We start from the raw sequence: 27,182 nt of genomic DNA, 5'->3' as shown, positions 1-27,182 counted from the left end.
GCCTTTTTTTTTCCTTTACCCCTATGGGCTTGCCTAGGAAGATACCCATCTTTAATATGAAGCTTTGAAGCATTATTATGGTAATGTCAGGTAACTGCTTTTCAACGTGGATTGACAGCTAGCTATTAAATAAGGGTAGGGAAGAATGTGGCATCTGTGTAGTGAATGATGCATGTGGTTATTTTAAAATGTTTTTTTATAAGCAGAGACACGGCAATTGCAGGTTTTCTTTGCCTTTTTGTTTTAACAGCATTTCAGAGTCCTTTGCCAAACCACAAGTAAAAGCAACACTCAGATCAAACTGCAGTCTCAAAATATTTTCCCCACCCTGATTCAAACACAAAGGATTTAATTTCTAATCAATTGCAAAACGGGGTACTGGAATACAGTGTCTTTTCCACATGCCCATTTAAGCTTCTGAAACATGCAAAAATGCTTTACTGTCTAAAGTCACTCAGTTTCTGACTAGTTCTCATGAGGGTTTCAATTGACTGGTACCTGTAGACTGTAATGGATTCATTTTCAATAACTAATTGAGCTCTGAATTGCTACTAGCTGGCACTGGCAAGGATACCATGATGATCACAGAGCTCAGTACATGTGCTCCTTTTCACAGTCAAAATTACTTGTTCTGCCAACCCAAAGATTGCCAGCAGCAAAAATAACATTTTTCCTCCATGCCATGGGTTTTGGGGCTACCATCTTTTTTCTATGCCTGGTTAATATACTTTAATATACTTATTTTTTTCTTTTTTCTTACTTATTCTTCTTACTTATTTTTTCTTAATATACTTATTTAACATTTTTTTTTTTTTTCATGTAGCAGAATATGACAAGGAACAGGACTGGATTGTGGAAATAGTGGCCACCTGCAGACAGAATATTAAAAATGAGATAGAGTTGTTAGTGATATGGTTCTCTCCTTTGATTCCAGAGGACTCCTGCAAAGAGCTAGTTACTGCTCACATATCACTTGCATAGCATTGTGTAAGTCTTCTAAGCAGAGGAATGCAAATTCTGTACTCATTTGGCTAAGAAAATTGTGAACTCCTGAACCTTTTTCCCTTGCAATTTTAACAGAACTTGACCTAAATACAAAGGTTGAAGCCTGCATTAACTTTTTCTTCTCTGTAGTTGAGGTCAAGAAAGGGAAAGCAAAAATATCAGACTGGCTGCTTGTTCTTGCAGCTTGTCCAGCCTGACAGGCTGGTGGGAATGCCTGTTGGTCTCCCACCCAGCTTGCTGGTTCCTTGGGGCAAAATATGAAGTGGGTCTAACGTGGTGTAACTTGCATTCCAACCAGGGAGCAATTGCTTACTAAAGTACTCCTGAAGCTGTTTGTTGAATTTTCCTTGTCTGCCGCGACTTCAACAAAGCTTGCAAAGTCTCCTTTCAACTCTGTAAGTCCCACCATTTCAGGTTCCACTGCAGAACTGAGCAGGTATGAAAGCAACTTCAAGGGAGTCTCCCTTGGTTTTTAGAGCAGGGTTTGTTAGAGCATGGGAGTATAATGAAATATCACTGCATGTATTCACTGCTGAGTCTGGTTCAAGAGAATGAATCCTGAGAGATCTCAGGCCCATTGCAGACAAGACTTCTTAGCACAGGTTTCTTTGATTTTATTTTTGGCATTGCCCATGGATGCAGCACATTCAAAGAGTTACAGATCCAAAGACAAGGAGTGTGTTGAGAGGTTTAAAAAAAAAAAAATCAGAGAATTGGCTTTAGAGATTTTTTTCCCTCAGGAAGAGAAGATAAATATGACCACGATTAAAAAGTCATTATGAAGAAGACGGTGATCAATCTTTTGCTGTGTTCACTGAGAAGAGGAGAGATTGACTTCAATAGCAACAGATTTAATTGATATTGGCTGTTAGGAGAAGTAGTCATCAACTGAGAGATGCATAAGCATTGCAACAGGCTACTTGCACAAGCAGTTGGCGCTCTCCCTCATGAGAGAATTTAAGGAGCTAGTTAGATAAATCTTTGTTTGGAATGGTCTAGGAGTACTTGTTTCTTTTTCTGAAACTTCCTCAGTTTTGTTTTGGTCTGGTATTCCTATGGGCTTCAGCTTTAACCCTATAACTTCTGAAAAGGAATCATCAACATATGCCAATACAAAATTGCCTGAATAAATACATTAACGCAACAGGGCATTTTAAAGACCTCCCATGAATCCATATCCTTGTATGGTGAGAAGCATATCAATGTGTACCCACAATGCTTAGAATGCCTCTAAAGTTTATTGGAAAATAAAGCTACGATGGTATCTAATCTCTTAACCCTAACAGAGAATCTGTTCCTCTGCCTCAGATTGCAGGCATACCATGAAGCACTGAGATTGGCATGAGCAGCGCACATTTTTATTTGAGGGGAACATAAATCCTAAGTATCTTGTTTGTGTATAATTATTCTTGCCCTGAGGTTGCAGCATCTTGTGCGCACAGCTGCATTGTGAACGTTTTTCCAAGTTTATTTAGCAGTGAGTGCAAGTACTTTACATGTCAGAGCTGGGAACGCTCCTGTTTCAGCTGACTCCACTCCTCTGGGGTGTTGTGGAGCGCTTAGGTGACTAAGCGAGAGGCGGTTGCACAAGCCTGGAGAGACAGGGAGCTTATTTAATCACATTAGAGCAAGAGAGAGTAGGCGCCTGGGAGCAGACAGAGCTAATCTGCGAGGAGAAGCGAGAGTGAGCAAGTTTGTCCTACGGAAAGGCTCGGGAGGGCAGCGCGTTGGCAGAGTCAGTGCACCCTTAGCAGAGGATTCCTACGTGCTTTCTCAATTCACATATGTCCATGCCTAGGAACCTAGCTAAGGGTCTCAACTCCTCTCAACACACAGCAGCTAACGAGCTAAAACTCTGTTCCAACAAAACACTTTATTCCTTGTTTTCTTTTGCTGCTCACCCACTTCAGTTTTAAAGAGATCAGTAAATGTATTTTTGGCAATAACCTGTCATTTGATCAACCAAGTATCTTGGTGGTTTCCTGTACCCTTTACATTGCTTGGTTCTTGTTAAATGGTGCAGAGGACAAAGTGAACATGCTGTGTGGCAGGGATGCCACCTGAAAACTGATATCTCAGTAGTAGCATAGGGATTTTTAAGGCTCTCTAGACTCAGTTTTACTGAAGATACAATGAGCAGACTCAGGAGCTAGGATGTTACTTTATAGAGTCAACCTGTACTGTCTGTGCTTTGTAGAAACAGACACAAGATACAGAGGTAATCTCTGTGATTCTGACTAAATGTCTGAAACAGAGCACATCTGAAATGCCTACATGTATAATGCAGAATCATCTAGGCAGTAACACGTTACGACCCTTTCAGCTTCTGTTTGTTTTTTTAATATTTCCAGGAGTACTACTTTTGTAGTAAGTGATAAAAAATTTTATTCTTCATTCTGCCCTTTTATAATTAGTTACTTATGAAAGTACATAATATGGCTAGTGCAGATGTAGACCAGATGAATATATAGGTGAAGATGGCCAGTACAGAACTCAGGAAGGTGAAGATTAGGAAGAAATTTCAATTGTATGCGTGCGTGCATGCTTAGTAACTCTTTTGGTTATGGTTTGTATTCCTCTTTGTTTTAAGTCAGATGTGGGAGGTAACCTATAAATGAACTCCATTTTTCAGTGTAGAGCTTTGAGGGAATCTCTTCTTTGTGTGTATGTGTATAGCATGTGCCACTTCTTGATCTCCAACCTGTAGGCAGTCCAGGAATAGTGCAATTAATTTAGGCTTGTTTGGGGAAAAAAATTGATCATCATTTGACTTTATGAGGTGACTGATCTGCTGGATGATGTCAGCATGCCATGGGGCCAGCCACATGAGCAAGATCCCATGTTCCAATACGGCTTTGGAAGCAGAGGGAGTGGTCAGACCTGTGTTGGAAACAATGCTGTTAGAGCAGGTACGAAACTGACTCACAGGGGCAATTCAAAGAGCTGAAATTCAGAATCTGACTTGTGGCTCATTTTGAACAGCAGCAGTTCCTTGTGAAAAAGAAATAGGGATGGCTACAGCAGCAACAGGCCCATAATATGCAGCTCTTTAAAAGTCCCAACACAGTTTTCTGCAGATGACTTTATTGGAAAATCCATTTCTCTTGCTTTTCTTCAGGGTGTCAGAAGGACTAAGGAGGTAATTGTATAAAGCAATTGTCATAAACATTCAAACTAGATGAATCTCCATGTCAGGTTTTATTGCAGCCTTGCAATTTGGGCTAGGTTCTCTGAACTCTGCTAACCTTGGCAGATCTACAGGGAAAGCCTGTAAAATCCTTGAGTTCAAAGCAGACAAAATATATGACACCTTTTGAAAGTTTGGCTTTGAGTGTTGAGTTTATTTGAACTTATATTAACCAAAGCAAATAAAAATGGCTTGCATGAGCTCCTGCAAGGTGAAATTCCAGCAGAGAGAATGAGAGTAGACAACCTGTTTGCCAAACACAGTTATTTTATTTGTGTTAAAGGAAGAAAGTTGAGTACTTTTATATTTGATTTAAAGTAGGAATAAGGAAGATTGTATCTTAAGGATATTATGTAAAAACTATTATCCCTCTGGGAAGGTATCCCAATCAACCTGGACTGCATATATTGGGTCATAATACACGAGTTCTTTTTCTGGGGAGTTTTTAATTTTGCTAATACCTGGGAATACAGAGGAAGACAATAAAGTACCAAGGCAGAGATCAAACAAAATATGAATAGGTAGTACCTCATATTTTTGTGAAAAATAGGTAGATTGAATAGAAATAAAATCTGAACAAAATTCATTGCAGTTTGCTGTGGCAGAATCAATCTGTGGACAACATTAAATCACACTTAAATTAGTGCTAAGGATTTACTGGGTAAGAAATGAGCTTGAATAGCCAAGAACCAAGGGTAGAAAGAGATTCTATGGGTCCAGAATAACAGTTTGGAAGAGGGGTTGCAAAGGTAGGAGAAGGATTCCTTTTTAAAAATTATTTTTAGTAAAAACTCTGTCAAGGAACAATAGATGAGGATAACTACTGAGGTACAACAGAGATGGCAAAACAATTGTGGAGATAGCTGAGGTGGTTGCAGATTGAGGAGGTGCTTCACATAAATTTTTGGGTATGACATAGAGAGTATGTGCCTTAAGACTAAATTGCTGGATTACAGTTTCACCTGGAAATGGTGGAAGGAGTTCAAGTGGGTATTTAAGGACATGACAAAAGAGATTGGGCAGGGGGCTACGTGAGTGTTTGTATACATGGAAACAGAAGGAGAAGGTGAGGAAGGGGAGGAATAGCTGGAGTGCAGGTACTGGAGCATACCTGACTTGTCAAAGGCAGAAGTAAACAATCTGATGTTACTCTAAGCTTTTAATGAGGTAAATAAGGAGAGATAATGAGTTAAATAACCAACCTAATAGAGCCAAAGATATTCTGGGGAAGTCTGATTGCTGAGCAAGTATGGTACCTCTGCCAATGACCTCAAGAACTGGATTTAGTAGATACTGATCTTGCTTGTTAGAGGTCTGTCATTATGGGAGGCTTTGACTTCCTGGATTATAGAGGGGAACAAATAGCTAAATTCAGACATTTCTGAATGCAATAACCAGCAGAGTTCCTTACCAGTCTCTGAAATAGCAAGAAGCAATACTTTTTTAAAATCTGACACTAAGTTGTAGAATGAAGCAGAAAATAACCTTGCTTTGAAGGATTTCCATTTCAATTAAAATGAAGGGTAGGCAAATACAGGTCTATAGCTTCTCTGCTCCAGATGGATGGCATATCTTGTGAAGTGAAAAACATGGAAGAAAAGTTATCTGATATGACTGAATAAGGAGAAAAAAGAAGTCACCAAAGAAAGCCATGTGTAAGAGGTTAGGAAATGTAGGGGTAAAATGAGGATTGGCACGAGACAAGCTGAGTTTGTCTCTGCAAAATAAATTAAAACAAATAGCAAAAGGTTCTTCAGCCACATAAATAAAAGGGGAAAAAAGCAGTTTGCCCAAAAATTTATCAGATACTTTGTTTCTGTTTCAGTCAGGATGCTGATTCTGAATATTCAGGCATTGCAGGTTTTTAGTGGCTATGAAAACCTGGAAAGTGAAATGGCTTCTGCCAAAGTGGGAGAAACAGCTGAAGTCAGCTATTGGAGAATGGCTATATCATTGTCATCTCAGTATCTGGAGGGAACTGACCCATACAATTGCAGGCTCAAGAACACTATTTTCAATAAGACTTAACAGAGGAAAAAAGACCCTGTTCAGCTGCAGAATGTGAGTCTGTCTTTGACGAACAGGCAAGGACAGCCCTGTTGGAGAGCAGGCTATTCATAGCAACTGTTCTATTCTTTTAAAAGTAAGAATAGGACATAAGGTAGCAGAAAAAGGAAAGAAAAATGCAGGAGGCCAGATTAAGCATGATCTAGGTAAACCTGATCACTGATAAAAGCACTGGTGTTTGTAGTCGTGGAAATGCAGTCCCTGCTTAGCTCCTAGTGCGGTGTGGTATGCGAAACTGAGAGACATGCTGAGTAATGCCAGTAAAATTGTGACTAATAGGTAAGCTAAAGGGCAGATTTCAGTGAAAAGAAACCTTTCTGACTGGAGGGAAGTTGTTATTGAAAGCTCTTTCTAATGATTGTTTTTGGGACCAGTCTTCTGTGCTAATTTTACTAGAGACTGCTGCCTAAAGAATGAAAGTGTGCTAGTGAAACTAGTTCCAACAGAGTTGGGAGGTAATGGTAGAAGGACTAAATCACTGGAGAACAAAAGGCATCAAATGAAAGACACAGAGAGAAATAGGCTTGAGATTAGTTATAAAAAATATGATAGTTGTAAATATATAGTTATATATATATATTAAATATATAGTTAAAATATATTGTTATATAGTACAAGTAAATGCAAGGCCCTTGCTAAAAGGATTTTGTCTTTAACTGTGGGGTTCACAAGTCAGTCTGGAGTAGCTGAAGAGGAAGAAACTGTTATTACAACTGAATGTCTCCAGAGCTTTGTGTGTGTCAATGACACAGCCATCCAGGTCCTGGAGTGTGGCAAGCAGGTTATTTTCAGTTTTGACAGGTGTAAATGTTGCTATGCTATGTTATACTGTGTTACCCAGTCTGGATCCTAAGGTGGATACAAGCTGAGGGATTTCTTTAATGACAGGCATTTCTGATTTGTGTTCAAGTATGAATGCAGTCATTTGCATACATTACTCACCCCCTTCCTTCTCCTTTGTGGCTGATCCTGGGATTTAGAAGAGCACAGACCTGTCCAATGTTTCTTAATCCAAAATTTGGTATAGACTGTCATTGGCAGGTTGTATTTTTAAGAAGCCTGCTTTGAAATGTCAGATCTTATCCTAAATGAAATCCTCTTACCTGTTATGGGATTTGTGAGACCAATTCACTCAGGATGTCTTTGCATGAGAAGATGGATGTTCCGTTGTTGCCAGTGGAGAGGAGTTCCTTGGGCTCCAGCTGGAGGTAGATAGAGTGAAGTCAGCTGTCGTACTATAGCCATTCCTCCTCTCTGCTATCCTATCTCCTTCATAGAATATATTTTTTTTTCCTTTCCAGTAATGACTATCAAAATAAATGAGAGACTGATAATGTCTGGAGTTTATCTTTTCAGTGTTTCATCACATTTTGAGATACTGGAATAGAAATTATTTCTACCTCTATCTCTCTAACTGCTGGCAGCATAGCCCCTTTCCATGGGCTAAAACAGTGTTTTATACTTGAAGATTTACAAGATGAGTTGCAAAATCAGATTGTGCCACATGCTGGGAATTAGCTTCTATTTGCACCCCTCTTCTCTTGGACATGGATGATGTGCAGCATGGTAAATCTGGTCAAGGCTCTGCAAAGATCTGCCTCACTGCTGGTTCTCATTTAGGTGAGTGATTGATTATGTTCACCACAAACACTCTGTGTTTGAGCAAGAGTGGTTTCTTCAACAGGAAGACGAAAGGGATCAAGCCTGGCTTGTGGTGCTGTATAACTTACTGCCATAAAAGTGCTATGATGGAAAGAGGGAAAATTCTGCGTTAATTTCTGAGCTTGTGCTTTGGGAGAAGAGGCACATTTTGCGCTTTGAGAGATGGCTAGGCTGGCACCTGAAAATGTCTGTCACCTCCGCGGTGTTCAGTAGCAGGCCTGCTTGCTCCCAGTCTGACCGGCTGCCTCTGCATGCCGAGCAGGTACAGCTAAGAGGAATGCAGAGGATTTCAGTTGTTTGAGAAAAGGTGGGTGGGGGCCTTCAGAGTCCGTGAATTCATTAAAATTCCACGTTGAGTTGCAATGTAAATGCGTGGGCCTTAATATGCAGGGCTCCAACAGGTAAATACTCGAATCTTGGATACAAGACGCAGCAAGTTTTTACCTGCCCTTCATCCAAAAATCTCACCAAGTACTCTACACCCACCCAAAAGGCAATGCTCACCACTACCTGAATATAATGCAAACTGATAGAGGCAAGAACAGATTAGGGGCAGCAATTCACCTTCAGATGGATATCTGCCACAGGACTGTGCATTGTTTACACTTAAGAGAACTCAGAAGAAGTCAGACACTCTTTTTCCGTTGCTGTTCTCTTTGAACACGTTATGTTGCTTACAGCATCTATTTGCGTTGTGCATCGTATAAACCTCTGTCAGTACCTCAAGCTGCTCTCTTAAACCCCGAAATTCACAAAGCCTTCACTGGGCAAGTAATCTCATGGATCAGAAGCACAGAGAATAGGGCAAAAAGCTGCCTGCAGGCACCCTGCCTTTGCACACTCCATTTGAACCCTGTGAGGTAATTTGGCCCTTTTTGGGAGCAGTCTGCTCCATGTGCCGCGATCCTCTCATACCAGAGCTGGTAACTTTGCCCAGAGCAATTTCACCCTGGACTTGACTCTGCAGTCACCAAGCCCAGGGCAGTGCTTCTTGCAGCAGGCGTGGGATGAGGGAGCCACGGTGCTCTCTGTCCTGTCCCAGCATCCAGATGCAGCACAGTATCTGGGAACTGAACTTGCTCTTCTCGCCTGAAGATGGAATGTGCAAAGGTGACTCCTGAACTCCCACAAAAATGGGACTGGGTAACCTCAGGAGCTGTGGTGCTCATCTGCCACTGCAGTTCTCTGCAACTTGTGGGGTGTCTGGAGAGCTTGTTCTTCAGTCAGCATGCCTCTTTTCCAGTTACTTGCTCCTTTCATTGGGCAAATCAGCTGGGAGATGTGAAACAACAGAGCTTTAGATCTCTTTCATTTATTTCTCTTTTTAAAAATAAAATGTTAACAGAGAGCTGTGGTCACAGGAAAAAAAAATCTCTCCTGAATGAAAACATCTGCATGAAGAGAAAACACTGAAAGTAGAGAACTGTGTTATTCTTTGGAGAGAATGTTGGGATTAAGGTTTAAAAAAACCTTTTTCTTCTTAAGGCATCCAGTTTTTACAGGTCTCAGTTACTTCAGAGATCAGATATTTAAAAGATATTTTCTTGATCTGACTCTTTTGCAGGACTTGAGTATTTTGAAAGACTTCCTGCACATACATGCCAGTTATTTGATCTGATCATTGTTTTAATAAAACTATTATTTAACTAACCACGAGTTAATTTCTTTGGCCCTTTGGGAGCCAGCCACAAATAGTAGCAAGTTATTGTGTAACCTGGCTAAAGCTGAGCTCCTTGTCTTCCTTGCCAACTCCCACCATTGACAAAACCACTTACAAATGTATTTTCTTTTCTTAATGGAGTTAGACTATTATGAAAAAAAAATCTTGTGAGATCCTTAAAAGTTGTCTTCATGTAACCTTTTTCTAATCCCTTTAAATCTGGTTTTTCTTCTGCCTAAGGATGTAAGTAGATGCTCTGTAAAGAAAGAGGGGATTGTCTAAGATCAGTTGTGTGGAGCAATTGTCACAGAAACACTAACCATAACTGGAGTGTGCCTGGCCTATACTTCAGTGAGAGGATACTAGAAAGCTCACTGCAATTTTTTCCTTCTGGTAACCTCCACATCGGTATAACTTGCAATGAATTTTCCAAGAGAGGGGAAAAATTACTCAAAATGAAAAGGTGTTTATTTAAACTATTCTGGAAAGTTTCAGAATTTTGGTTCAGGAACAGGTAATTTTATTTTCACTGTGACATGAAGGGTTCCAAAACTTCCTCCTCCACTATTAATGAAACTTTGAAACAAAAATAGATGATTGTGCTGATAAGCCAGTGAGCAAAGAGCAGTGTTTACTGGGCATGACTGTGTGAGACTATCAATTTCCACAGTGATGCGTTAGTAAAACATGCCTGACGTACAAAAGAGGCTGCATTTGTAGCAAACACATTTCCCTGCACACAAACATTAGCTCCAGTGTTTACTGCTTACTGAGTCAGAACAATTGTAGGCTACAGCTTGATTTCTTTGGGACATCATAGCTGTTGCTCCAGTGACCTATTCTGGCTTAGATACGTTGTCTAAATTCAAAATAAACGAATCGTTTCCAAAAAGATGAGACCGCTTTCCAAAAAGATGAGATGTTGTGTGGTTTGCAAGTGTATAGTGCAACACAGGAAACTGTGGCTTTATTTTGAGGAGGACAAGTTGTGTCGAGTCACCAAGGCCCCTTGTGAAACAGCCTTGCACTTGAGTACAAGCAAGTGGAAATGGATGCACTTGGGAAAGAGAAGTGCTGTGCCAGGACAATGAAAGGGGGGCTTGAGATGGGAGAAGGAGTCTGGAGGACAAGGATTTCAGATCAGCAGGCAGCTGACCTCAGAGGCCTTCCTAGGCAGGTGTCATGGCCAAAAGGATTAAAGTGGCCTTTGAATATAAAAAACAAGTAGGAGTAAACGGAGGCCCGAGTCTTGTTTTCAGCTAGGTGAAGAGTGCTTTACTGGTGCAGACCACATGGAATGGGATGTCTTCTGCTGCAGCTCACATTCAGAGTTGAAAAACAAGACCGAGCAGAGAAGACTAAGAAAAGACCTGTTGGGATGGGGAAATGGAGAATATTTGGGAAAAATTTTTTTCATATTTCTCTGTAGTTGAGGTCATCTGGTACTCAAAAATTTTCAGAACATTGCTGAACTCTTCATCTCCAGAGATGGTCAAATGAAGACCAGGAGACCAGCTCTTTCCCAGAGATATTCTGTAGTTGAACACAATATTTAAGTTTAGTCCAGTAGCAACAAGAAAAACTCCTCAATCTTTTCTACAAAATGCCATCTGCAAAAAACATTTTTGGCTCAAAAATATATCAGCTCTATAGATGGAGCTAGTAAATTTATTTAGGCTAACATTTTCAGGATGCATCTTTTGAAAAGTAACCTGGAAGTATTTTCAAATAACTGCACAATAAGGCATTTACTGGCCTTGTAGCTGTCTCAGTCAGACACTGGAGAAAGAATTTTCTGTTACTAGTGCTCAAAGCTAGGCAGACCTGCCTGGTTTCTGTGCCATAGATAAAGCTGATTAAAGAAATGTTAAAGAGCAATGCTATACCACTTGTCCCACTACTACTGGGCTTTAAGTAACCATAAACATTCCTTGGAATGGCCCGTGAGCAGACAAATGAAACCAAAAACAATTTAAAGGGGATAAAACTCTGTTGACATGAATACTGTTCAGGTAAACCACCTTGGACATATTTACAAACAGAAGCCAGCACCTATTTAACTTCATCCCAGGAGATTGAAGTTGTTCACGCAGGAGGCTTTGTAAGTATAGAAAATAGAGTCACCTACAGATTCTCCTGCCTGACAGCTGTCCTTGACAACAAACCTATGTTTTTTCAAATCAGGTGAGAAAGTTATGCCTCTGTGAAGGTTGTTGTTGAGCCTCAGTTGGGAGGGAGACTTTGAGAGCATTGCTGACTCTGCACTCCGTTGTCTGGGGGCCAGTGCAGGTGCTGGAAAGATCTGTGCCACTTGAGCTCCTCCATCAGTGTCCCTGAAAGCTTTGTTTGGATTGAGAGGCAGAAGGAGGTTTTTGACAGACAGTCTTTGTGAGAAGAGAGCAGCCAACTTTGTTGTAACTCTATTTGAGGGTCTCCCAAGGGCTGCTTAGGGGACCTGAGCCTTTCCAGGTTTAGAATCACTTTTAGGTACTGTTTCTTTGGTGCAGAGGTATTGAGAACAAAGTAGGAATGTAGATTTCCTTTCTGGGTCCTTCAGGTCTAAGGAGAAGGCCCAGCTCAGTGACAATGTCTATATTTTCTCTGTTAACAAGGCAGAGCCACCACTGGAGTTTCCCACTCTGATGGAGCAATGGTATTTTGCTTTGCAGCAGATTTCAATGCCCTGGCTCTAATCTTCAAGTGAGGCTGTTTCCCTTGGAAGTGCATAACTCCAGTTCACACCAAGGAACTCCCTACACTGGGAAGCATGGTTATTTTAGCATTGTTTCTCTTGCAGGTAGCATGATGGAGGAGGGTAGGAATTAGAGCCCTGTTTTCTCTAAACATATGTTGTTTCCCTGGGTGAAGATCTAGAGCAGCTTCACTTCTGCTAGGGAATGAATCTACAACTCATATTCAGATAAATGGCTTTATCTCAGGATGCTTGCCTCTGAAAAAGGGCAGGATAATGAATACATGGACAGTGGTCCATACACATTGCTTTCTGCACTCATTGCTCTATCTTGCTATTCTATTTCTGTTCAGAGAAACACCCACGAATTCACCATCCTTTTAGGTACCATGAAAAACAACAAAAGCATGGTCTCTTTGATATACAGAAATTCCCAGCCTAATTATTCCTCAGGGACAGGAATGACTGGTGGGTGAAAGTTAAGATCAAGAGGGCAAGCATATTTTAGGCAATGAAGAAATTCATTTGTGTAGTTCAAGAGAGCTGAGTTGTTTTCTTCTTTCTGGTCCCCCTTACCTCTGCTTCTAAGTTCATTATTTTTCATATTCTGAAGGGATACAAAACCAACACCTGGGGGGAAGATATCCCATTTGAAAGAAAGCTATTGAAGTAAATGCAGAATTTGCAAATTTACCTACCAAAAAGAACAAACTGAACTAATGCCCTGGAACACGTTTGGCTGTGGGAGATATTCTGAGGCCTTTAGGAACAGGTACAGAGAAATACACCCAGTAATTCACCTCACCATGGAGTACTTAACTGACATGTATGATTTCTAGTGGACTTCTGAAGGTCCATTCCTTTCCTGCTAATAGCAGAGTCACACATTGATCTTCTCAGTACCTGAAAATCTTGACCTAAGGTAACAAAGTGGCCTTTTCCTTTTAATCTTTACATCTCCTGTCCTCATGGTAAAGCATTTTGTTCTTGCAGACTTCATCTTCTCATCTATACAATGGGGATATTTCAGCACTTCCCCAAGCAGCTGGACTGGTGTCCTGGAAGGGTGCCAATGTCCCAGCTGTGCAGGGATTGGGGTCCTGCTCGCAGGCTGGGACTGCTGCTGACCAAAGCAGGGGCAGGGAGGGAGCTCTGGCTGCTGATCTCTCCTGCTGCTCCCCTCTTCCTTCACCTGCTCCTGGGCTTCACTTGGGCTCACACCAGCCATCTAGGACCCTCTGGGACTGGTCCCTGACTACAGCCCTGACTTCATTGCCATTTCTTATCACTCTCTCACTGAACTCATTTGGGCTTGACTCACAGGTATGTTAATACAGCCCAGCTTTGGTGCAGGCCTGCTGAAATCACTGATTTGGAGAAATGCAGTTGACGAAATTTTTAACAGGTTGCCTTGTCATGCTGCCCAATGCTTACCATGACAAATATCTTAAGCAATTTTTATCTGCAAATGCCTAACCACAAATAATTTTGATAGTACTATATTCTGGATTTTCTTGCTGTCTCTCTACTGTTGGTGGCATATTAAGTTCAGAAGTTTCTTGTAAGAGACCGTGTACCCTATGCACTATACTAAACTTAGTGGAGAGGCTGCACGTTTTTTGGCCTAACGTCAGCTTACAATGAAAACAATGCAGGCAGAGCTGTATAGCTGGTAATTTAAATCCCATGTCTTCGTTCATCTGCCCTGGTTGACTAGAAAATTTTTGGAGGATTTATGCTAAAACTCTTTTTCTGTCAATTTTCCCCTTGGATTTGATACATTCTGTAATGTACAAGAGATAGTAGGCAAAATATTTTTAGCATGACGTATTTAGATGTGCCTAAACATAGTAAAACATATATTCTTTTGTGGAAAAATACATAAAAATATGCTACATATATGTTGAAGTAATTTAAAATATATATGCAATCCAAGATAGTAATTATAACCAAAGACATACACACACACTTATTTATTTGCCTGCCTGGATATGAGCAAATATACAGGTGCAAATTTCACCTGTTTATTTTTCTTGTATTTTCTTATTCTTCCTGTATGCTTTTCTTCACCTGTGCAAATTTATAGGAGAATGAAATAATATTATAATCATCATGCATGTGAAAAGAAGATATGAGGGGTGTCATGACAAAATGTGTTTCATATGTATTAATTTTTATTTTGTTCTATTTGGAAAATAGTAGCTACCATGCACATATTAGATAGTTTGTATATAATCCCAATCTGCTGGTGTGACACTGGATCTGGGTTCATAGGTGGGTTTCTTGCTCAGTTCTTCTACTTTAAAGAGACATGTCTGGGTAATTCTCGATAATGCCCTTTTGGATTTCAAACACTAAAGTACACATAACTACTGACATAATGTGTGCATGTATGTGTCCTGAGGTTTTAGTCTTGCATATGGCATGGGAAGAAGGTGGAATCTGCAGATATGGAAAGGGAATGGGTCAGAATGCAGGAAGAAAGTGAGCTACCCGTCTCTAACTTAAGCCAGGCTGATGTGAGCGCAAGAGGCTGTATATGCAGATCAAGGTTACCAAGGGACATAGACACCTCTGGCCTAAGTTATTTTCCTTATTAAACTGGCAATGGAAGAAGTAAGTGATGTAAAATTCTCTAGATCGACTCAAAAGCACCGAAATGTCATCCATGCCCTAGAAAATTAAATTGGCTTTTGGTCAGACAATGCCCAGCAGTATAATCCTGAGACACAAGAGGATTTGGATTGTAAAGTACTCAAATTAAAGGAGTGCTTATATTCTGGGAGTTTGATTCTTCCTACCACAAGTGGTGTTTGGTTCTGGGATTTTTGTTTGGACCTGCCTGAGCCTCTTACAAAACCAAAACAAGCAAGCTGTCATTTTTACAAAAGGCCAGATGTATTTTTACTTTTTGCAAAGACAGAAAAATATCAGTGCTAAGGTATTAAAAAACATAGGCACTAAAAATGTGTTGCAAGTCTTTCTGTTTGTTTCCCCCCTTTCTATATTTGCCTGCTTTTTTGTGCCGTTCAACTTGTTTGCTTGTAAAATCTTCCTTGGAGCCACGTTCGTGCAGACAGACTAAAACATTTTTGACTCTGAATGAATCCCCTGAGGTAAAATTTACTCAGATAATATCTTGGTTACTACCTAACCTGTTTGGGTTATTTTTGAACCCTATAAAGTGGTAGAACCAACAAAGGAAAACTGCATAGTACATACCAGTAGCAGCTCACTTCAAGTAACTTAAGACCTCTGCTTTTGCACAAAACACCTACATCTTGTGGCTCTTTGAAGAGATCAGAAATCAGAAACTGAAATGTTTCAGGCGGTCCCCTAAACTCCCCATCCAACATTATTTTTCCTTTCTGCAAAAGCAAAAAACCATTTTGATTTACCTGATCACAGACATAACTGTTAAAGAATGCCAAGTGTACATAACAGCACAGATGTGAACGAACTGGACAAGCGGTGCTGAGTAATCACTCAGCTGTGATTAGGCACAGGTCCCACAGAAAAAGCCAGGCTCTGAACAGGCCTGACTTTTCTGGTTCAGATCAAAACCTCATGGCTCTTTGTTTCTACAAAGCACTGAAGCAAGTCCCCGGTTCTTCAATTTGCAAACAAATTCAGATTGGGATTCCAAACCTGTAGCTTAGCTTCATCTCCAATAAAGCTGATGTTCCACAGATTTGGGTTTCCAGCCATTTCTCCAGATGCCTGTTGTAAGACAGATGCTGTTCCAGCAGAGGCTGCCAACCTGGCAGCTCTGCTCTTTCTGCTGTGTGCTGCACGTGGGCTGAGAACAGCAGCTCTGCTGACCAGCTCTGCCAGCACTCCCTGCTGGGGGAAATTGGGCGAAAGAGATAAGCAAGGATTTCCTTGGCTGATAGAGAAAACACGTTGTTTTACTCTCTGCTGCTGCAAACTTAGGAGAGAATATAAATCAAAATTTATCTACTTAGGGAGCGCAGGACGGGTCCTAAAATGGTGGGAAAGTTTTTAAAGGGAAAGCAGGTTAAAATCTATTGGGCATAAGAAAAGGCCACGAGGAACAAGTCTGGACACATTAGTCAGAATGAATTGAATTATAGCTATGCCACTCTTAAAAAAATAAACATTAAGCTCTACAGACCTATTCCCTAAGAGGAATTTCTGTTTTGCAGGATATTTTGGGCTGTGTTAGGAAGACACTAAAGCATAGTCCTGTCAGATTCTTCTCAGGTGCTGAGGCCTTTAACCATCTGCTGGCAGATGAGGAGCTCAAGGCCTGGGAAGCTCAAACAACTTGATGATGTTCATCTGCTGAGCCTGCTGGGGTGGGGTGGGAGGGGAGAGCCTGCTTCTCCTGCAGGATGCTCTGAGGCCCCTATACAGCATCTCTTCTCCTTGGGGTCAGCATGGGCACCTTTTCAAACGTCAGGTGTGCTCTGTTGTGTTGTGTGAGGATGGTGATAGCAAAGTTTTCAAGGAGAGCTGCTCTCCTGGCCCTGGGATGGAACAGTGCTGGCAGGTTCAGGGGAACATGGCTTGCTCCTGCAGCAGGAGAGGTGTGTAACAACTGGATGCATGAGTAGTTGCATGCAGTGGCAGGAGCTGGCCTGGCCAGGTGTGAAGGTTTGTCAGCTGGGAAGAAGTTGGGCTTTCCCTTTTTGGTGAGTTTTTAAAAAATAGGGGATTGATCCTATTCTTGATTCACATAGTTTTTATCTTCCATTGATTTAAAGGCTGGAAAGGCAGCACAATGTATGGAAGGATTTAGAGTCAACTCCAATTTCCTTTCTTTTTCATTGTATAAGGACTTTCTCAAATGAAATCATGGAACAATTTGCACAGTAAGAAGCTGTTCCTCTAGTAAGTTGCTGATAAAGATGGGATAAACTGTATAGTTTTGAATATAAAAAGAAACCTCCAAGGATGAAATCTACTAAGAGAAATTCAGAGAAAAATCTAGCCCAGAGTATTTTTAAAGCTGCTTTATCTATCAGTCTGTAAGCAGTAGTCCTTCCTGGACCAATGCTAGTTTTAAAGTCTTGGCTTTATCTGTTCCCTGGCAAATGTAAATATTTTTTTCTTCTTATATATAGATTCTTTTATAAAGGCTCTGTGCTTGCCTCCACTGCAATTCTTAAGTTCCTTTTTCTTTTTCTTCTTAGGAATCTAGATTAGAATGATCAGAACCTACTTTTAGGGCTGGAATGCTTTTAGGATTATTTCAGGGATCCAGAGAACTGTCAGAGTCCAAACCGTTCCCATTTACTAATCTCTATGTGAGTTTTGGTGCTCATCATAAAATATGGGGGTCAGTTCTGGCCAACAAGTTAATAACACCAATTTTCCAGCCAGACTCAAGCTCTCTGAAGTTCCACAGAGGGCCTTGTTGAAGGTCTAAAACGTGATCCAAAACAGAAAAGTACTAATAAAAAAAGTATTTCAGTTGATAAAGTACTTGGTGTAAACACCAAACTATTGTAATTTGCTAAACAATTAAGCTGTAGTTGTCTAAAGCCAGTAAGTGTGGATGTGTTTTAGATGACCTTAGTAAGTGCTTACATGCCTTGCTTGTGTCTGATATTCAGTCAAGACCTTCTGGTTGTTTTGTGTGCTGAAGCTGTGAATGCCCCGTTCAGCAGATATCCTGAAAATCTGTGTGTGTTCGTGCCTTGCTTATTAATCAAAATATTTTATTTACAGCTGAATTAAATGGTATCAGTTTGGTGCTTTCAGGAGCAGTCTGAGATATGTATGAGACACTGACTTACTCAGTATTTCTCTTTTCTTATATTATTTCTATCTACCTAGATAAATCCAGGGTAAACTTCTCCTCCCTCTTGAGGAACTTGGGCAGTTCCTCAGATTACTGCGCCTTGCTTTAGCTGGGTGTGCCTTCAGTTTTTAATTAAGGCTGTTAAATAAACAAAACAACCAACAAACAATTCCCAAAGGGAAGTAAACCACAAGAATGATGTTGAAATGCTCATAAGAGCAGAACCCTGAGCTCAGGAGCTGCAATATTATGGCCACAGCTCTGCCCTTGACTTGTCCTTTGGCTCTAAGTTAGAGGAGGTGTTTGTTCCTGAGCAGAGAGGAAAAAGTGGTGTTTCAGTGCAGGAAGCAGTAAGGCCTGCTCAATGCTGGTCCAGGTACAGATCACGACTGCCCTCCCAAAATCTGCAGGTGGGCATTGGCCTATTTTTCTCAGTTTCTCACCTGGCAAAAGGAAATACTGGTACAAATACTCAGAAGCTCTTCATTTCTGTGTTTTGGGATGAACAGAAAATCATCCTCCCCACCTTCCCCCCTCGCCCCTCTGCAGTGCCAGGTTAGGAGGCAGCACAGTGAGTAGATGCCATGGTGAAAACAGCCAAGGAGAGGTGACTCCTCGGGCTCCCATTTCTCTGTAGGTGAATCTGTGCCTCCCACCAATCCCCTAAGTGAAGAAAGAAGTTCCCTAGGCTGAACTTGAGCTGTCTTAAGCCAAGAGTGGGAATAAACCCTGTTGATAACCTGAATTTTGGTTGTTTTTAACATGCTGAAATAGTGCATCAGACCTGAGCACTGCTGGGGCTTGGCAGCAAAATCCTGGAGTAAAGCGGTAGGCTAAAGTTTCCAACTTAATTGCATTTAATTAGTCTAACTTAAAAACTTAAACATGTTGCTAGGATGGATTTTCCTTTGTTTAGCTTCTTTTGGTGTGGCTTAACAAATTTTAACCATCTAAAACTGACTCTTGGTTGGAGGGACCATAGGTGGTAGAGCACATATCCTTTGGTGGAATAATGAAGTGTTTACATTATGCAGTCCTATTGTGAGATCAATCAGACTACAAGGCTGGATATATAAACAGAATCTGCAGGTGGTCCCTGCGTCTCCTTGCCCAGAAGACATGCTTTAATCCTCAGGAAGTAGGCAGAGTGGAGGTTCCAGGAGGCAGCCAGCCCAAGGAAAATAAAAGAACAAAACCAACCTGAACAATGCAACGCATGTCAAGCTTGTAGCGCAATCACTGCAAACAGCAGCTGATGGGAACTTCACGACAATTCACCCATCAGCTAAAACTGCCAGACTCGGGATCCTGGGGTTAATGAGCATCTTACTACGACACTAGGAGCATGAAATGTCAGGCAGAAAGGGTGGGTAATGCATCTCATGTGGCCCCCCATTGATTTGCCCCCTTCCCAGCTATTTGTTACTGGGCAAGTTCTTTTTGGAAAATCTCTTGCTCTGCGTTCTTGCATTTGTTCAGGGTTTTTTGGCTGCTATAGCCTCTTAGTATTCCTGCCTCTTGATGATGCAAGCAGAATGCTAATTTTTGAGTTACCTGGGCCTCAGATTGGGAGACAAATGGGAGAATTGAGCATCCGTACATGTTAGTACCTTTGGTGTGGGGATTGTGTTAATAACTCTTCAGTACGTAAGCACTCAAGGGATATGAGTAAAAAAAGTATAGCTCAAGCTCGTTCAAGAAGAGATATAAATGAATGACCTCTAAAAGAAGTTTCTAACAGTGTTCTTCTCTGTGGAATGGAGGAAAATTTTGCTGGAGTAAAGTTGGAAGGGTCTGACTCAGTAAAAAGAGGTAGAATATGGTAATAAGAGCACAGAATAATGAAAGAAATAAATGCCTGTTCAGAGGAAAAATAATAATACTAAGAGAACCCTAAACCCACATAGCTGGGTTGGCTTAAATGTAGTTTGCTATAGGGTTGTTTTAATTAGATCTGTGAAGCAGGGAAATGCCAACTGAGATGTTCTGCAGCAAAAAATAAATAGTTTTCAAGCTGAAACTTGGCACATAATGGAACAAAGTTGTCCACATGGGTGCATTCTCTTCCTCTTTCTGAAGAGAGCACCTAAATCAGTTGAGTCAGAAACTAGTGAAGGGTAAAGCTCAAGATGTCTGGAACTCTCCTGTCTCTTTAGATTCTTATCTGAAGTGTGTTTAAGTCTTTGACAAAGGCTTGCAACGTCATGAGATGTTGTTTTCTCCCCACCCCCCAAGTGTTCACACATTTCCTGATTATGAAACAGCCAGTCATCCCTCAGGAATGGGTGGGTGGTGGGAGATGGGGACAACTTTATTTAGTTTTATTTATTTGTTTATTTTTTATTTTAGCAACTTTGCCTTTCATCCTGTCCAAAAGCAGGAATCAGGCATTTACAGTGTGTGAAAAAGGGGAAAAACCAAAGTCAGCTCCTTTGCTGCTAAACTGCTCCATGTGAAATTACCTGGCAAGATGTGGGCAGTTTCTCTGCTTGAGAAACGAGCCCATCTCAGCTGTGTGCAGGTGACCTTCTTTATGGACACAGGGAAGAGATGTTGCCCATACACCCAACATGATCAAACTTGCCTGATTCCCGAGGCAGGATTTTGTTGACAAAATTAAGAAGACCAAACCCTACATCAAGAATTATTTCCACTTTCAGCAACTCTTAGATCTTTGTGCCTAGCTCCTGTTTATCTATGTTTCCCTCCCTGCCTCAGTTTTATTGTATGCAGGACAAGAAGCATGATTGGAAGGTAGTTTCAGTGCAAAATCTGTCCCCTCTTTTAGGGCAGAATTACATTTCTTCTCCTATGCTAACTTATTACCACATTTAGCTATCACATAAAATTTGTTCTTTTCAAGCCACTTTAGAGGTTTGAAACCAGTGATCTCATTTATTTCTGGATCATATATATGTGGACTTGCTTCATTACCTAGAACTTAGTGAAACTTTGCATGGATTAATCTGCAAACAGGCATAATTTTGGTGGTGATGGTGGTGTTGTTTAGGTTTTTGGGTTTTTTAAAATTTTGTAAATTATTGTCTTTGCTATCTATTTACTTAGAGGAGCAGTTCTTGCATCAGAGCTACCCTAGCCCAAAATTTCTATAGGAAAAATCTTGAAGACGTTTTCTGCATTGTTTATGGCCTACTGCTCTAATCCTACAGGACTATGTGAAATTTCTTCTTTTTGAGCCATTTGAAGAGACAGTAAAATTAAAATTTTGTAATATTAAATTCATGTCCTTTCATTATTAAGATTTTCTTCTCTTTTTTTTATTCTGCTGATCGTGGAGACTGTATGGCAACTATGTAAAAACTGGTATTGGTGTCATAGCCTATACTGAGCTCGATTTCAGGTAATTTATGCACTTCTGTTCACTGTTCTGACCAAAAAGGGACCTGTGCCAGTTGTGGCTGTGGCAGTGGCTTTATGGGCATACCTAAAAGTAATCAACCCTAAGAAACTGTCTAATCATTTCTAGAAGACTGTTCCTGTTGCTCACGCTCCTTTCAAGAGAATTTGTGTAGAGTTCTTGCATATTTTACACTTGGCTTTTCATTCCTGGTTGTCCCAGAGCAGCTCAGTTGTTGTTGTTCTGATACAGAAGGTCTTTGATGTGTTTGGAATTAATCCATCAATGTTTAATGCCATTAATCCATCTCAATGGCATGAGAATATATTCTCCTGAGCTTGTGATGTGAACATCACGTACGTGCAGACACAAAAATGACAGCAGATTATAAACTGATATCCTATCTTAGCATCTGCCCTTCCCCCTCTCTGTGAAGTAAGCTCTGAAGGAAGAGGAGGTGGTAGATTTATGGGTTTTTTAGAATGAGCTGCGCAGAGGCTTTGTGCATATCAGTGCTAGGAGGAAAATGACAACGGAGGGGGCAGCAGAAGTGTACAAAAAGGTTTTCATGGAATAGACAGCATAAACTTAATTTGGCATGGACATTCTAAGTTAAAGGTCAAGGCAAGCAGGTTGTGTGTGCCAGATGAGGAGTGTTAGGTGAGCATGGCATGGGTAAGGCTGAGAAAGAGACAGAAGCAATTGTTCTCACAGATGTGGAGTGCAGACTGAGATAGGAGCAAAGCTAGGCTGGCTCACACAGAAGATGGAGTACTAACCAAAACATAGAGTTATAAAGGTGAGGCTTAGGAGGCTGCAGGAGTGCAGACTACAAAGGATGAGGCGTCCTGTGGCCATGATGTGATTGGACTGTGAAGCACTAAACTTTCAGCAGGGGAATCTGAATTAAAGGAATAATGCCATCAGAAAGTTAAATTAAACACATGGAGCAGTGCTGGCACTGGTTTGCTTTTTGCAAGAACTCAGAAATTATGTTTTAGCCTTAGAAAAATAAAACCAGAGACAATGTACAAAGAACCACTTTTCTGAACTGCTGAATTAAGTCTGATATTTAATTCACTTATGAGCGTCAGTGCAATTTGAAAAAAATTATTTTGTTTACCTGTGTTCTATTTCTTTATCACTGTATTCTGAAGATACTTGGCTTGTATTAGATCAACTCATCTGAACACAGAGACATCACTCATCCTTTCCTCTTCTTCATGCCCTCCTACTTTCATCCTAATTAAGACACAGCAGATAGGCATTATTTCACACTGTCTTCCACGGCAAACAGCCATTATACCAAAGCCATGCTAGCTTTGGTATTGGTGAAGAGGGTATATTTGTTTTAGCAACATTTTTTTGCTTATGTTTTTCTGTCATTCACTTTAAAAAGGCTGGAATATCTCAGATCATGAGGAGTTACTCAACCCAAAAGGCTACATGCAGCCCCTGGGTTTGCAAAGTCTCTAAACCGCAGATTTCCAAAATCCAGAAGGATAACAAGTAGAGTGTATGTTGTTGTATGTTTGCCTTGTTCTTACATTCTTTCACAAATAACTGCCAGTGGCTATGAGATACATTGCTCTGATATTCTGAGCTATCAGATAGAAGATAGCAGCTGAATGTCATGCAGCTTTTTTTTTTTTTTCATCTCTTCACAACTAATCCAAACACACCTGACCACAGAAGCACGTTGAGTAACATAACATGTTTTTTTCAGAACAGTGCACTGAGGAAATCCTCAAATTCTTCCCAACTCCTGTGTATCCTGGAGAAAAAGATTAGAGCAGTAGCAGATGTGGGTAATTTTGGTCTTAGCAGTTAGCCCCCTCTCCTCCCAAGCAGCAAAATGCTTCTCTCTAAGGCAAGATCATTCAGCAAGGTGTTCAGGTGCCATTTAGCTGCCCACGCAGAGGAGGGAAAGAAGCCAGTGTTCCTTGGAGTGGTGATCCATGTGAGGAAGGACGTACCTAATCTAGCAGGCTGGTCCTGCAGCTTGGAAGTAACACCATGCAGAAGGGAAAGGGCCCCTTTCTAGATTTTCATGGAGAAACCTGTTTGGGCTAAAGCCCTCCCTGGGACATATAAATGGAGGCTGGTCAGGTATTGGTAATAAGTCACTACAATAAGTTACAGACATAAACAAGGAAAAATGGTGAGGACTTGGCATCACATCCTACAGGTGTGGAAACAAGGCACGTGGAACTGAAATGGGTAACATGAGAGCGCAGAACGTATGAATGATGGAGCTGAGCTTCTCCTCTAAAGCAGTTGGCAAACCCCAAGCAAGTAGAGAGCTTTCAGTGTGCAGAGAGCCGGAAACACCTATTGCTATTTGACCCACAATCAGTTTACTATTTTCTGCTTCTCAGTCAGACTGTTTATTTGTTTCAGCTGCTTTTCAGGATGACGAATTGTCTAAGAATGTGCTGGTGCTTAGCAGAAAGTGGGGGTTGTCTTATAGCATGCCCAGCTACCTGAGAGGTACTGAAAAGTGAACTGCATCACTGGGCTTGAACCTTACCCACGGCCTGATGAGCAAAAAGAATTCAAACGTTGAGTGGTGTCTGACCTTGCATCTGTAGGTGTCACCTGTTGTATGACTGCATTGGAAAGGATCACCATGAAATTATTAAATAGGGTCTTGTAGCAGGCCTGGCTCAAAGAATTATCCTATCTGTCCAGGGCTGTGATTTTTAGAGTCTTTCTCACACTGATAGTTTTAACTCTTGTAGTATTTTTGTTGCCAAAATTATGATAGCTACTTGGGCAATGAGGTTTGTAGCCCTCAGGAAACATAAAGAAAAATTATTACTTGTGTAGAGAGATGTGAGTCAGGCTCTGTAAGTACATTAAGATCTCTTTATACATAAGTAGATATTACAAATTGGAATACAGGAACTAATTCTTCCAACAAAACTCTTCCTGAAGAACCAGGAAGAGAATCTATAAACAAAGATTTAGGTACAAACACTTATATTAATGACTTCTGACTTCTCTGCTTTTCAGTCATACTGTGCTAATGCCCTTTTTGCTTTGAGACCAAGTAGATTTAGGGGAAGGTATTGTGACTTTATTAGGAATTGTCATCAGTACAGGAGATATCACTTAGTCACCACAACATAAAAGCACTCCTGCATCTGCTATGAAATGAAAATAGACCCCCAGTGTTTTCTGTTCTTCTTGATTCTGATTACAGCAGACTTAAAGTCCTTTTCCATTTTGCAGTAAAAGATTCTCCAGTGCAGAAGGTTATAATGGCTTCAGAGTATGTTGTATGTTGAACTTTCTTCCATCATTGTCCCTATACAGAGAGATGCCAAGTCACCCTTAATCATGAGATGTACCTGGTTTGTCTGCACCTCCTTCAGCCACTCCAGAGCACTCACACAGCATGTAGGAACAGCCCAGCATTCTGTGTTTTCTTTGTCTTTAGATTGTGCCTGGTGTCAGGTCAGAAAACAGCAGGGATGATCCTTGGGAAAGGTTCTCTGCCCAGACAACAGCACAGCACTGAATGCTCTCCTCCTGCTTGAGACTTGCTGCCCAGGAGAGAGTCCCGCATGAGACCCTCAGCATGGGATTCCCCTCAGCTGACCTGGAGTCAGTGGCATCCAGAAAAGGTGTAAGATCTGGGTACAGTTAGCTGTGGAAACCTGGAGACCTTAGTGTTACTTCTGGCTTTGTGACTTTGAAAGGCAGGCTGTACGTAGGGCAGCAAAGTGGCCAGGAAATTATGGTGATCTCCACCTTTTCCAAAGAAGGTGCCTGTCCAGCAAAATAGTGATTTGCTCCAAAATTTCCTCTGAACTAAAAAGAAAAGAGAAAGGAAGCTCTTGGCTGTACGTCTTCTTTAAATACAGAAGAACAGAAAAATAGAGCTCAGTTCAAAGAGGAGGCAAAAGATAACATATTTCAAAAATAGTTTCAGTAGGCAGTTTGTGGTCATTACAGACAGGTAAGTGCCAGTGGGGGTGCTTCTGTCACTTTGAAGTGCTTTGCAGCCATACAAATAAGGTCTTGTGTTGCACCAAGTAATATGCTGGCCACCTGTGTCTTGTACTAGCAGAAGAACAGTTGTTTTCTGGTAATATTTTGAAGCTTAACTTTTAGAACAATTGATAATTGCCGGTTCAGACATTAGAATCTTATTTCCTTTATTTGTAGATGGTAAAATTTTCTTAGAAGGTCAGCACAGTCTGAGAGAAAAGATAAACAGGTTCACCTGAGTCTAAGCAGTCCACAGGTAGATAAAATGTATGATTTTCAGTAACCAAAGGAGCCATATGAAGTGATATGGCCATAAAAAGCTCAGGCTACATTTGGTTCTTGAATATAAAAGTAACCATTTACAGGAGCATTGATTGAAAGTAGTTTTGATGTGAGCTTATAATACACTGACTTCCAGCTGCTTAAGCCTGCTCTACCTTGATATGTGCATAAAGTAATGTGAAAATACAGGTTTGGTGGTCATTATGATGATTTTCAATAACCCTTGAACTATTGGAAAATGTGCAATTTTCCTCTTGAAATTACTTCATCTTTTTCTGGTGTAATTACATTTTGTGCTGTTTTCATCCTATTTGTACTCCAGCTCACTCTGGCAATAACAAAGCTTTTAAAATAATAAATACATAATAAAATAAAACTAGCAATTTTTTAAATGCACAGGTAGTAATGTGACTAGAATCATTGGATTATCCAGTTCCTTCAGCCCCACTTGTACCATTAGCAGCGTATTTTAGTGTACAGCAAATAATGTGTTATGTTGTGTCATAGCCTACATGAGTGGAAAGAACCAAAAAGCTCACAAGATCTACCTGATGTTTTCAGAAGCAGGAGCAGGTGTGCAGAATCCCTTTTACAGTTAGGCAGATGTTGTGAACTTTGTCAAGCTTCTTTCATGTGTTCTGCCTGGGCTCAGGTTAGTGTTCATGGCTGCTGCCATTAAAGTACAAAGCAGTTCTTAGCTATCCACTAGGTCAAGCTATTAAATATGAATTAAAGAGAATGCTTCAAGATAACAGTAATGGAAACACCATGTATTTATTTCTGACTTGAACAGAATACAAGAATGAATGGTTTAAAAATGGGATAAAGCAAAAGCTAGCTATTCACATCAAAATCAATCACCAACCCCTTCAAATCCTAACAAAAAAACACCTCATGGTTGTGTTGTGAATAAAAGAAGAATATTTGTCACCCATCCTTTAGGTCTTAGTCTTAGGGGTTAGAAAAAGTTATTAGACTATGTGAACTCACTGAGATCACAAATTTTATAGATAAAGTTCTCAAATCCTTAATACTGAATTAGGATTGAAAAAAAATCCAAGCAAAAAGACCAAGAGACAACCCTTCCTTTCCTCTGTCTGTACTTCAAATATCTGCTACTTACAGGAAATAAAATCACATTTTTTTTCTCATAGGCAAGCTGGGTGTGGATTTTTCCAGATTGATCCTTGCTCCCTTGGCTACCAGCCAGGGTGGGGAGCACACTTACTCCTGCACAGCACCCCAAGCTTAGAGCTGTGTTAAGAAGTTAAAATAAATGTTTGAGTGCAGCCTCTCCCAGTCTGGAGAAGATTGCTGCTGAGAGAAATCCCTACATGGGCTGAATGCTCCTTTGCACGCATAGGCATGATCAGCTGACCTACTTTAAATCTATGTAAATGTGAAGTTGGATGTGTTGTCTTATTCTATAAAATTGATTTCGGACTGTCACATGTTGCCTCAGAATGACTAAGCCTCTGAAACAAATTATGCAAATGTAAATTAATG

This window comes from Ammospiza caudacuta, chromosome 1 (genome assembly GCF_027887145.1).
Source record: "Ammospiza caudacuta isolate bAmmCau1 chromosome 1, bAmmCau1.pri, whole genome shotgun sequence".
NCBI classification, from domain to species: Eukaryota; Metazoa; Chordata; class Aves; order Passeriformes; family Passerellidae; genus Ammospiza; species Ammospiza caudacuta.
Note: the sequence above shows the minus strand (reverse complement) of the source record.